Here is a 13111-nt window from a genome sequence, read left to right as displayed (position 1 = left end):
TACTGCAGGACTGCAGACCCCCCCCCCAGTTTACAGCTGTACAAAAAACAAAATAAAAAAAAAAACAGAACTCCAGCTGTACAAAAAACAACTTAAATCTGGACTGCTGTTTAACCATTCCGGAGTCGGAAAGAAGGCAGCAGTCTGCTGTAACCGCATAGACTGGAAGGGGATTGGACTGCAAGGTCTGTAGTGGGACTCAAAGCTTTTGCATGGAGAACTGGCTTATTTTGAATGGAGGAAACAGTACATTTGCATCAGAGCACATGGGGATTTTCACTGCTTACTTTCTAATGGGACTCTGCATCCAGAGTAAACTGGATCACTCAGGTACTGACTTTTTCAGTGTGTGTGTGTGTGTGTGTGTGTGTGTGTGAGAGAGAGACATGTCCCAGTAAACTATAACTGGTGACTAGAGAGAGTAAGGCTCAAACCCTCAACCTTGGGTGCATGTAGCAAGAGCCTGAATTCCCTAACCACCACCACTTGTGAAAAGCATTCAGATTTTTGCCTCATATTTTTGTTCTGTTCTGTTCCTCATAAAGTATGTGGTTTTCTGGATTTTGAATTCACTAAATAATGACAGACATTTGAATTTCAGACTTCATATTCTTCAGAAAGTACATGGTAACACAAAAGATTTTATTTTATTCAATAGTAATTTTCTAAGTTCATAAGTTCAATATTTGACATTTGTCCTTATTTTTGGGGCTGTATTCCCCCATTGTTGGCTTTGTGCAGGTTGTTTTTGTGCTAAGAGGTTGAGAGCTATAGTGAGAACTGAATTACTAAATGATAGCCATTTAAGTTTCAGTCTTCCTGTCTTTCAAGAAACAGCTGATTTGGCATAGTAGTATGTTGCTCTGACTGTAATACACAGGGTCCTGGGTTCAAGTCTTGGCAGTGAAATGTATGGCAGTAGCACATCATTTTATTCTAGCAACTTTCCAAGGTTATACAAGCAATATTTAAAATGTGTCCCTGGATTTTGGGCTTTTGTCTCCCCCCAATAAATGTTGGCTTTTTCCAGATTTCTTGTGCTCATGTGCTGCAAAGTTGAGAGAAGCAGTTGAGTGTCGAGTGGATTTTACAAGGAGCTAACAGCTTCAGGGGAAGAGAAGAAGTTTAGTGCTGCTTATGCTGTCTGCTTGCATTATTAATAGCACAACAGGTAGTATACTTCCTTCAATGCAGAAAGCTGTGAGTTCTACTCCCATGGTATGTAGATGCATTGCTGGTACTGTACTGTATTGTACTTTTAAAGGGGGTGGATGTTGTAGTCCTGAGAATGCACTCTTTGGTTGAGGTACCTAATAACTATCAAACTTTTATCAGTTTGCCATCCATTCCCTATTGCAATATTACTAGTTTATCATTTTTTTAATGTAACATGGGCAATTTATTCCTCAAGAGCAACAGGCACTTTATTTGTACATGAAACAATGAAATACAAAGTTGTTTGCTAGCAGCAACCTCTTCATTAGTTACAGATCTCTTTAATGTGGAATTCTTTAGATGACTTTTACTTCTGCAGAGATTGTGCATATTTTCTGATACTGGTGGATCGTAGAAGTTTGAGTAGACTTTTATGATGAAAATGTTCTGAATTGGGCAGTTTTGTCATTATTGGCGCATGCATTTTGTTTCATTGTTTACTTGAAACATGTTCAAAACAATAAATTTAAAATGCCCTCTAACAACTGTACTGTATTATGCAAGGAATATAATTTAATACAATCAGGAAGGTGTATCAAAGAACACATGTATGTTTCATGTGCAAGGGGCATATGATTTGAAAACAGCCCAAAGTTAATTTTTATCTGCCACTGGCCAGATGTATTTTCTTTGAATGTGGGTTTCAATGTTGTTTCAATGAATGTGAATTTCAAGGGCAGAGAAGTTTTAATGCTAAGTCTATTTTCATTGTGAGACTGCATTGCTTTGTTTAGCAGATGTCTAATAGTGTTTGTGCTGCAAAATATAAAATAAAACCTTTAAATGAAATCCAAATCATAGTAGAAGTAAAGCTGTATGTGCAGTGTTTATGGTAAATGGGGTGAAATAGCCAAATAATGGGACATTGGAATGGCTGGAGGGGGGAGGCCCCATTTGACCATGATTTAGTGAGGGGGAAGGGCAGCAAACTCAAAGACAGCCTCAGCTGAACTATACCTCTCAACTGTCCAGATTTTCGCAGAATGAATAGATTTCTGTTTCTTATTTTTGGTTTGTTCCTAATAAAATTTGGGATTTTCTGTCAAATCATTTAGGAATAAAGTTACTAAATAATGACATAAATTGAGTTTCAGACTTTATACACTTCAGAAAAATGCATGCTAAAGCAAGACCTGTTGTTCTATCAACTGTCTAGGTTTATACAACAACAATTTTTAGTGCTGTCTGTATGTTCCACCAATGTATTTGACCTTGTCCAGATTTCCTGCATTAAAAGGTTGAGAGGTACATGCAAATAAATTGCTTTATAGCATTAGGTATATCCACATCTCTCAACTGTCCACGACTTTGTCTCAAAATGTTGTTCTCCCCCTAATAATCCCTCTGCAAAATTACAATTTTGGAAGAAAATGTGGAGGGTTTACAATTAATAAATAATTGTAATGATCAGTGTTATAGATTACTTCTATTTCAGAAATGCATGTAGATTCTCTTATTTTGTCAGCTGCTCAATTTAACAGTACTAATATTAAAAAAGAGTCCCTTCTCTGACAAGTTCCCAGCTGTATTGTGTGGCTATTTTATATTTTTGCATCACACTTTTTGGTCCGTTTTTCATAACATTTTGGTTTTCTGTCAAATTAGTGGCAAATCATTAAAGATTGAAGTTAGAGAATAATGACAGACATTTGAGTTTCAGATTTCATACCCATCTGAAAATTCATACTAATGCAAGATCTACTATTCTATTATCTTTCTAAGATTATAAGAGCAATATTTAAAATTTTTCTTATTTTTGGGCCTTTGTCCCACATCTATTTATGGCTTTGTCCAGATTTCTTGCTCTGAGGTTGAGAGGTATGACAAATGTGTCAGGGCCATCACCATCAGCCAGAGACATTTCAAATTGTGACATACTTGTTGCACCCCACTCCCCCATGTAGTGACTCTGGATGTGTCCAAGCAAGGCAAGGAGCAGTTATGCAGTGTAAGTGTGCAGAGTACCCCCCTCATCCAAGGCAGACACATGTACTACAGTGGCTTTTCATCTGTCCGTGATTTTGCAGAATGTTCTGGTTTTCTGTCATATTTTTATTTTCTTGATTTATGCTTCTTATTCAGAAATGCATGTTGTTGCACTGCCTGTTGCTCTGTATTTAAGTAGCAATGCTTTAATGACCATCAGGTAAGCATGTCTGAGATTGTAAGATGCAAGTAAGCTTTAATAAGCATACTGTTAAACAATTACCAACATTGAAAGCCTTTTTGTTGTTGCCATGCAGAGACTATTTATATAACTAGATAACGTATAAGCCTTAGGTATTGAAATGCATATGACAGTATTTGTAATAAAGGACAGGATTATAATATTTTCAGAAGCTCACTACATTTGTTGGAGACTTGCAGTCATCTTTGCAGGCTTTACCAGTAAACTAAACAGAATGCCAAGCTATCATGTGTGGTCCATAACCTGTGCAGTAATCCTTTAAGCAATTTATCTTGAGCTTGTTTCTTGTTTGATGTTCATTTTTTTACTTTGATCTTGTTTTCCCTATGTTAAAAGTAAATAGTTGTTGTCATGCAGCAGGTCTTTTTTGGATAAGAAACATTTTTACAAGTGGGGCTATCACAGAGATTGCTATTTCAACATGTTACTTGATACTTTTATAAAGCTGAATATAAATTATAATTACAACTGCAGTGCAAGGAGAAATGGTTTGAGCTGAGTACTGCTTGTTTTTTTATACTTGATTTTGACTGGCATTCCAGTAATGTATTTAAAAAGTACTTTATTTTTTCATGCCTCACAACCTTTTTGTTTCCATCTAGATATTAAGTAAGCTGTCATGCAGCCAATGCATTGAAATATTTTTTTTCTTCTACACTTCATTTTGTCCTGATTGGACTCTCTTAATGATGGGTTGGCACCCAGGGCAGGGCTTTTAATTAAAGTCCCAGTTTTTGCGGTTTTGAGCATAGCTCTGTCCCTTTCTAGTTGGTCACATCCCTTCCCATTGCCCCCACCCATTCAACTGTCTCCTGCAGCCCCCCTTTGATATGAAGTCACCAACTACCACTCGTGTTCACCATATGATACTCTACAAATACATTCCTTAAACAGAAAACAATCAACCTCTCACTGAAATGACAAAACAATTTTTATACATAACTGCTACCTGTACAATCTACTAAGTTGCACTTGGGCTTTTTCTTTAGTAACTTCCACCTCTGTAAAATCTTAGAATGTGTAAATGTAACTACTGCTTGTGTATGGTGTAAATAAAAATGTAACTACTCTGTCTTTAACTTGAACTTAGTATAATGCAATGTAAGCAAATGGAGGTTTTCTCCTGTGGCTTCTGCTGAAAATGGATATTACCCAGTCAGACTTTTCCAGTAAACAAAGACCAATATCTATCTATCTATCTATCTATCTATCTATCTATCTATCTATCTATCTGTCTAGATATATCTATATAGATAGTTATCTATCTATATAGCCATATCTATAGATCGATACTTAAATAGTGTGTGTGTGTGTGTGTGTGTGTGTGTGTGTGTGTGTGTGTGTGTGTGTGTGTGTGTGCCACAAGACACTCTAGCAGCGCATGTGCATGCACTTGTATAAAATAATACAGGAAAGCAAATAAAAATGCAATTATTTTAACCTGCTTTTAATATATGTACATCTTTATGAGTCAATGCAACTATTTTCATATTGTCCACTGATTTTTTTCTAATATTCAGGTTCAATTTCCTATTTCCGTTTTACTGGAATGCCATACATGAGCTCATTGTACTCTAAACTGCTTGCACTGTATGTATAAACTTAGGTAATGAATTATTTATTTCTCCCAGACCTCCAACAGAAATGGGTATATACCAATTTGAGTATCCTAAATAAATAAAACAAAACAAATGAACAAACAAACAAAAAAGATAAATAAATAAACTATTGCACGCCAGAGTGCATGCAAGAAGCTGAGAAGGTTTGTCACTCTCTGTATATCTGTGTGTCCATCTGTCTATCTATTTGTCTCATTCCCTCTAATATTTCTTTTTCTCTCCAGTTCTGTCACATTTCACTCATTTATTTCATCGATTTAAACTGCTAGCTTCATATTTCCATAACCTTCAGATAGATTTTGTATGTGCATGTATGAAGCAAAATATGAATAAGCTGAAATATTTTGCATAGGGGAACATGTACAACATGACAGGTCATAGATTTGCTGAGGGTTACTGCAAACCCTGTCTGTTCTGTGAGACATAAGACTAAAGCTGAAGTGCCTTCAATAATTAATATATGCACATGGATTAAACTTCAGAACCAGACAGCTAAACTGAATGATTGAGCCCCTCTTAACCCACCATATGATATGCTGGAACTCTATACCCCCCCTCCTCTTTTATAAGTAACACCAAAGTTTTTAACCCTCAAGAGTTGTAAAATTATCAAAATTTCTGTTTGTTAGGACAGTCCTTACAGGATACAACCTCTTGGTTAGTAAACACACGACTAAGTATTAATTGTTCCACTTACAAGCAGTTGATTTTTTTTGTAAAGCATTTTCATAAATTCATTTATCAAAAAATATATATACACTTTTATATCAAATTCAGTTTCATTCAATTCAAAGTTCTCAATTTGATTATCAGTTATAGTCTTATACTTCATTTTATTGATGTTTTACTATATGTTCTAAAGATGTTAGTTGTAATGCTAATAAAAATGCAGCCAAACAAGTAATAACTGAGCCGATGCAGTACAGCAACATATCTGCATTGTTCTCAGACAACCGTACAATGTATTGTTCAACATTTACAACACTAATTCATGCTGCAGCATTAAGTGGCATACTTCTGTTATAAACTAAGTCATGTGCATTTTGTCTGAAGCTTGTTAAACACTGTAGTAGATATTTTTCATAGTAAATAGTTTCATCTTCATTTAAGTAAAATAATAAGAATTATTGCCTTTATTACGGATACCTTCTGTGCCAAAGCATGCTAAGTGCTGCTTACAAAAAGTATTAACAAACATAGCTGTGCAAACTCTCTGGGGTACCACACCATGCAGGCTACTATTTTCAACCCTTAAAATATTATCCCAGGAAAAATAACTTAAAACACATAAAAGATGCTTGCAAAATTAGGACTAAATGCTGATTCACATATCATTTTGGTTAAATTCATGTGTTAAATGGACTGAAAATGGATGAACCACAATTAACCTCCCGAGTTCATTTACCTTAGGGCTCAGTCAAGGAATCTGAAAACTGCCTAGGTCACTAACTTAAATTTTAAAAGGCACCTAACCTTTAAGCTGTTATATGACTTTAGCTGATAACCACACATGATGAAAGTCTAAATACCTTTTTATACATACTTTTATCTGGATTATCTGGAAGGTTGGGGCTGGTCAATGCCTAAATTAATATTTCCTGCATTTTATATGGTAATTTAAAACAGCATTGTCAGGAAGGGAGCATTGGAATATAATTCATGAAAGTATCTGTGAATATGTGTGAAGAATCTAAATAAAGGACTCTAGCCAATGATTTAAACAGGGATAAAAATAAAGGGTAGTGGTAGTTCGATAACTATATTAATAGTTATGCTATTAAAACTACAACTTTCAACTATATAAACAATTTGCAATAAAAACAGAATCCTCTGAGGGTAAGGTACCTGCTGAACCAACAAAGACTAAATGTAAAACAAAGGTGCAGGTACTCCACGACGATCGAAGCCAACCAGTCTGAGTAAAAATCCTTTGATTGAAAAATCCTTTATTAGAGAACAGTAAGCGCTTTCGCGTCTACAAGGGACACTTCATCAGACTTGAATAAAAACTCAGAAACAATCTCATTAAAATACTCAAGGATATGGTCACATGGATCAATGACTGCAAAGTCACAGTTATAGAAAAATTACAGAAAAATTACACCTGTGAAGCACAAAAAGAACTAATGTAAACACTTGGACTATAATAAATCACAATAAAAATGTTAAACTGCTGAAATCTAAATATTAAAAAACACATGAGAAACATTATTTAAAAAGTTGTATTAAAACCAATGCAAACTAACTATGTTTAAGGGCACGGTCCCCAAGGAAAGGTTTTAAAGTAACTCTTTCATTAAGGCCATGTCCAGCATCTGCCTGCAGTCTGATGATCCATTTACTCTCTTCCTTCTCTGTAAAATTACCAATGTTCCCTAATCTCATGGAAGTATGTATCAATTCCAATACCATGAACTCAAAACTATGTCTAGTACCTTTCAACAAAACATGTCTAGTTAGAGCATTGTTTTCATTCTCTTTATTAATAGCGTATAAATGCTCCCTAATTCTCTCTCGAAGAGTCCTATTCGTCTTCCCTACATAAAACATTCTACATATCCGGCATACAGCCAGGTAAACCAGGTTACGTGTCCTGCAATCTGCATAATGATTAAATTCATAAAACTTCTTGGTGTCTGGATGTTCAAAACTAACCTTGTTCGATATAAAAGAGCAATGGTTGCAGTTACGGCATGGAAAAGTACCTCTCCTGACTGACTTTGGACCACTATCCTTACGTCCCTCATAGCACAACATGTTCTTCAAACTTCTAGTCTTTTTATAAGAGAAGCTAGGGTGGGTTCCTATAAGGGTTTTCAAACTATCATCTAGCAATAAAATCCCCCAATTTTTCTTTATAACTTCTGTGATCCTCTTATTTTTATCAGTATAAGTGATAACCATCCTTCTCTTATGTGTTGGTGTATTAACTACTACAGTGCCGATAGTAGAACTCATATTAATATACGGTTTCGCTTTCCCTTCACGTTCAACAGATTGGAGAGCTAACAAGTCACTGTCATGGTAACCCCTATTCTTAAAGTCATCATGTAAACTAGCTAATGCTGTTTGAAAATCCCTATTGCCACTGGTCAGGCGAGAACATCTCATAGCCTGATTCCTTACTATGTTCTTGTGTATATGAGGTGGGTGCATGCTGTCTCGATGCAAAAATGCATTTTTCCTACAAGGCTTTCTATGAACTTCAGTTTCTAATCTACCATCTCTCTTCTTCAAGGTTACATCTAAAAAGTTTATGCAATGCCTAGACCATTCTCCTGTTAGTTTCAGAAAGGTGGCAGTACTGTTAATATGAGACAAAAAGTCATTCAAAGTCAACAGATCACTGTTCCAAACGAAAAAAACATCATCTACAAAGCGTTTGTGGTGTTTGATAAATCTAAAGTAAGTATTGTTCGAGAAAATATATATAAATTCCCAGCATCTCAGCAATAGTGTAGTGGGCAGAGCGTTAAGCCTAACAAGCAGGCATTCCCAGTTCGAGTCCCAGTGAAGCACAGTCTATTTTACATGGCAAAGCATGGTATAAGCAATATTTGTATTGCAAAACCTGCTAAATGACATATTTATGAACTGGAGTACTGCAGGAAATGCACATGTGAAGAGACAGTATCATAATGAATAAGGTAGCAGTAAGCAGGTATAAGCATAGGTAAGCAGTAGTAAGCATATGCAAGCACTAGTAAGCGTGAGCAAGTACGTTTCGCGTGGGGGTAAGCACTGCTGACACAGATTAAGCAAAGGAGAAGCTAACTGGGTGTAAGAAACTGTGACCGAAGTTAGCAGTGCTTACCACCATGCAAACCCACGCAAACCCGCTTACAAATGCTTTAAAGTACCTTAATCACTCTGTATCCAATGGCCAGTGTTCTGGCCAGCAACAAAATAAACAGCCTCTGCAAGTCTTGAACCCAGGACCATGCACACCATATATGAAATGATTTACCACTAAGCCTTGCCAGATATGCATAAATTGTATGTTGTCAGAAATATAACCCCAGCACACTCATGCAACAGTACATAGAATGTATACCTACATCTAGATGTATGTGTGCGTGATTGATATATATATATATATATATATATATATATATATATATATATATATATATATATACACATATATACAGGAAATATATACATATATATACAAATATATGAACATATATACATGCAAATGCCAACATCTACACATATATATGTCAACACCTATACATTCACATATACACAGCAAGTTACATATATGTACGCAGATATATATCTCCATAGGTATATACGGACAGATGTTTAAATATGTAAGCAAATATATATATACCCATATAGGTATATATGGCCAGACATCTGCAGACAGCAATAGTAGATTAACAGAAACATATATGTCCACATGACATGCACTGTTAATAGGATTGAGAGGCCCCAAACAATATACATCTCGTACAAATTGGCATACCCCCCCAGCCAAACACGTCCACCCTGCAATACCCTACCAAGCTCATTTTATTGTAAGTGTGTCATTTATATAGGGATTTAAATTAGTTTCTTGTTATGTTTCACATGTAGATATCACATTCCCCTCTCCCCCACCCACTAGGCGGACTAACCAGTACACGCCCATCCAACCCAGGCCATCCTTGACCCGTACATTCATTATCCACAATTCTGCTCCCCCCCCCCCCATTGCACACACAAAGCCACCATCCCTTCCCTGGTTACCGGCCCATAGCTAACACACCATCACACATTGCCCACCTTCCACACACCCCCGGGACCCATCCTGTATGTTGTCCCTACCCAAGTATTCTAGGTCTGCCACACACTGTAGTCCATGCACATAACCATGGGTACCTTTGCAGCTCTGTTTTTCAATGAAAGTTGAATACCCAATTTTTGGGTTGCCCCGCATGGGATGAATGTTTCCCTGGTACCAACAATAGAATCCATGTGTGACTTTGTGTACACTAATGGTATTATTTGTAGGTATCGTAAAGCATACGTGGCACACAAGATTGGCTGGTATGCACATGAAACATATTATCCAGCAATACCAGTCTACATTACGGGACATGTAGCTAAATATGTAGATGTACGTGTGTGTGAATGTGTGTGTGTGTGTGTGTGTGTGTGTGTGTGTGTGTGTGTGTGTGTGTGTGTGTGTGTGTGTGCGCGCGCGCACACTCTAGCGTGTGCGCATGTGCATGCACTTGTATAAAATAATACAGGAAAGCAAATAAAAATGCAATTATTTTAACCTGCTTTTAATATATGTACATCTTTATGAGTCAATGCAACTATTTTCATATTGTCCACTGATTTTTTTCTAATATTCAGGTTCAATTTTCTATTTCCGTTTTACTGGAATGCCATACATGAGCTCATTGTACTCTAAACTGCTTGCACTGTATGTATAAACTTAGGTAATGAATTATTTATTTCTCCCAGACCTCCAACAGAAATGGGTATATACCAATTTGAGTATCCTAAATAAATAAAACAAAACAAATGAACAAACAAACAAAAAAGATAAATAAATAAACTATTGCACGCCAGAGTGCATGCAAGAAGCTGAGAAGGTTTGTCACTCTCTGTATATCTGTGTGTCCATCTGTCTATCTATTTGTCTCATTCCCTCTAATATTTCTTTTTCTCTCCAGTTCTGTCACATTTCACTCATTTATTTCATCGATTTAAACTGCTAGCTTCATATTTCCATAACCTTCAGATAGATTTTGTATGTGCATGTATGAAGCAAAATATGAATAAGCTGAAATATTTTGCATAGGGGAACATGTACAACATGACAGGTCATAGATTTGCTGAGGGTTACTGCAAACCCTGTCTGTTCTGTGAGACATAAGACTAAAGCTGAAGTGCCTTCAATAATTAATATATGCACATGGATTAAACTTCAGAACCAGACAGCTAAACTGAATGATTGAGCCCCTCTTAACCCACCATATGATATGCTGGAACTCTATACCCCCCCTCCTCTTTTATAAGTAACACCAAAGTTTTTAACCCTCAAGAGTTGTAAAATTATCAAAATTTCTGTTTGTTAGGACAGTCCTTACAGGATACAACCTCTTGGTTAGTAAACACACGACTAAGTATTAATTGTTCCACTTACAAGCAGTTGATTTTTTTTGTAAAGCATTTTCATAAATTCGTTTATCAAAAAATATATATACACTTTTATATCAAATTCAGTTTCATTCAATTCAAAGTTCTCAATTTGATTATCAATTATAGTCTTATACTTCATTTTATTGATGTTTTACTATATGTTCTAAAGATGTTAGTTGTAATGCTAATAAAAATGCAGCCAAACAAGTAATAACTGAGCCGATGCAGTACAGCAACATATCTGCATTGTTCTCAGACAACCGTACAATGTATTGTTCAACATTTACAACACTAATTCATGCTGCAGCATTAAGTGGCATACTTCTGTTATAAACTAAGTCATGTGCATTTTGTCTGAAGCTTGTTAAACACTGTAGTAGATATTTTTCATAGTAAATAGTTTCATCTTCATTTAAGTAAAATAATAAGAATTATTGCCTTTATTACGGATACCTTCTGTGCCAAAGCATGCTAAGTGCTGCTTACAAAAGTATTAACAAACATAGCTGTGCAAACTCTCTGGGGTACCACACCATGCAGGCTACTATTTTCAACCCTTAAAATATTATCCCAGGAAAAATAACTTAAAACACATAAAAGATGCTTGCAAAATTAGGACTAAATGCTGATTCACATATCATTTTGGTTAAATTCATGTGTTAAATGGACTGAAAATGGATGAACCACAATTAACCTCCCGAGTTCATTTACCTTAGGGCTCAGTCAAGGAATCTGAAAACTGCCTAGGTCACTAACTTAAATTTTAAAAGGCACCTAACCTTTAAGCTGTTATATGACTTTAGCTGATAACCACACATGATGAAAGTCTAAATACCTTTTTATACATACTTTTATCTGGATTATCTGGAAGGTTGGGGCTGGTCAATGCCTAAATTAATATTTCCTGCATTTTATATGGTAATTTAAAACAGCATTGTCAGGAAGGGAGCATTGGAATATAATTCATGAAAGTATCTGTGAATATGTGTGAAGAATCTAAATAAAGGACTCTAGCCAATGATTTAAACAGGGATAAAAATAAAGGGTAGTGGTAGTTCGATAACTATATTAATAGTTATGCTATTAAAACTACAACTTTCAACTATATAAACAATTTGCAATAAAAACAGAATCCTCTGAGGGTAAGGTACCTGCTGAACCAACAAAGACTAAATGTAAAACAAAGGTGCAGGTACTCCTGACGATCAAGCCAACCAGTCTGAGTAAAAATCCTTTGATTGAAAAATCCTTTATTAGAGAACAGTAAGCGCTTTCGCGTCTACAAGGGACACTTCATCAGACTTGAATAAAAACTCAGAAACAATCTCATTAAAATACTCAAGGATATGGTCACATGGATCAATGACTGCAAAGTCACAGTTATAGAAAAATTACAGAAAAATTACACCTGTGAAGCACAAAAAGAACTAATGTAAACACGTGGACTATAATAAATCACAATAAAAATGTTAAACTGCTGAAATCTAAATATTAAAAAACACACGAGAAACATTATTTAAAAAGTTGTATTAAAACCAATGCAAACAAACTATGTTTAAGGGCACGGTCCCCAAGGAAAGGTTTTAAAGTAACTCTTTCATTAAGGCCATGTCCAGCATCTGCCTGCAGTCTGATGATCCATTTACTCTCTTCCTTCTCTGTAAAATTACCAATGTTCCCTAATCTCATGGAAGTATGTATCAATTCCAATACCATGAACTCAAAACTATGTCTAGTACCTTTCAACAAAACATGTCTAGTTAGAGCATTGTTTTCATTCTCTTTAATAGCGTATAAATGCTCCCTAATTCTCTCTCGAAGAGTCCTATTCGTCTTGCCTACATAAAACATTCTACATATCCGGCATACAGCCAGGTAAGCCAGGTTACGTGTCCTGCAATCTGCATAATGATTAAATTCATAAAACTTCTTGGTGTCTGGATGTTCA

This window comes from Protopterus annectens, chromosome 11.part0 (assembly GCF_019279795.1).
Source record: "Protopterus annectens isolate FY-2018-M chromosome 11.part0, PAN1.0, whole genome shotgun sequence".
In the NCBI taxonomy this organism is placed as follows: domain Eukaryota; kingdom Metazoa; phylum Chordata; order Ceratodontiformes; family Protopteridae; genus Protopterus; species Protopterus annectens.
Note: the sequence above shows the minus strand (reverse complement) of the source record.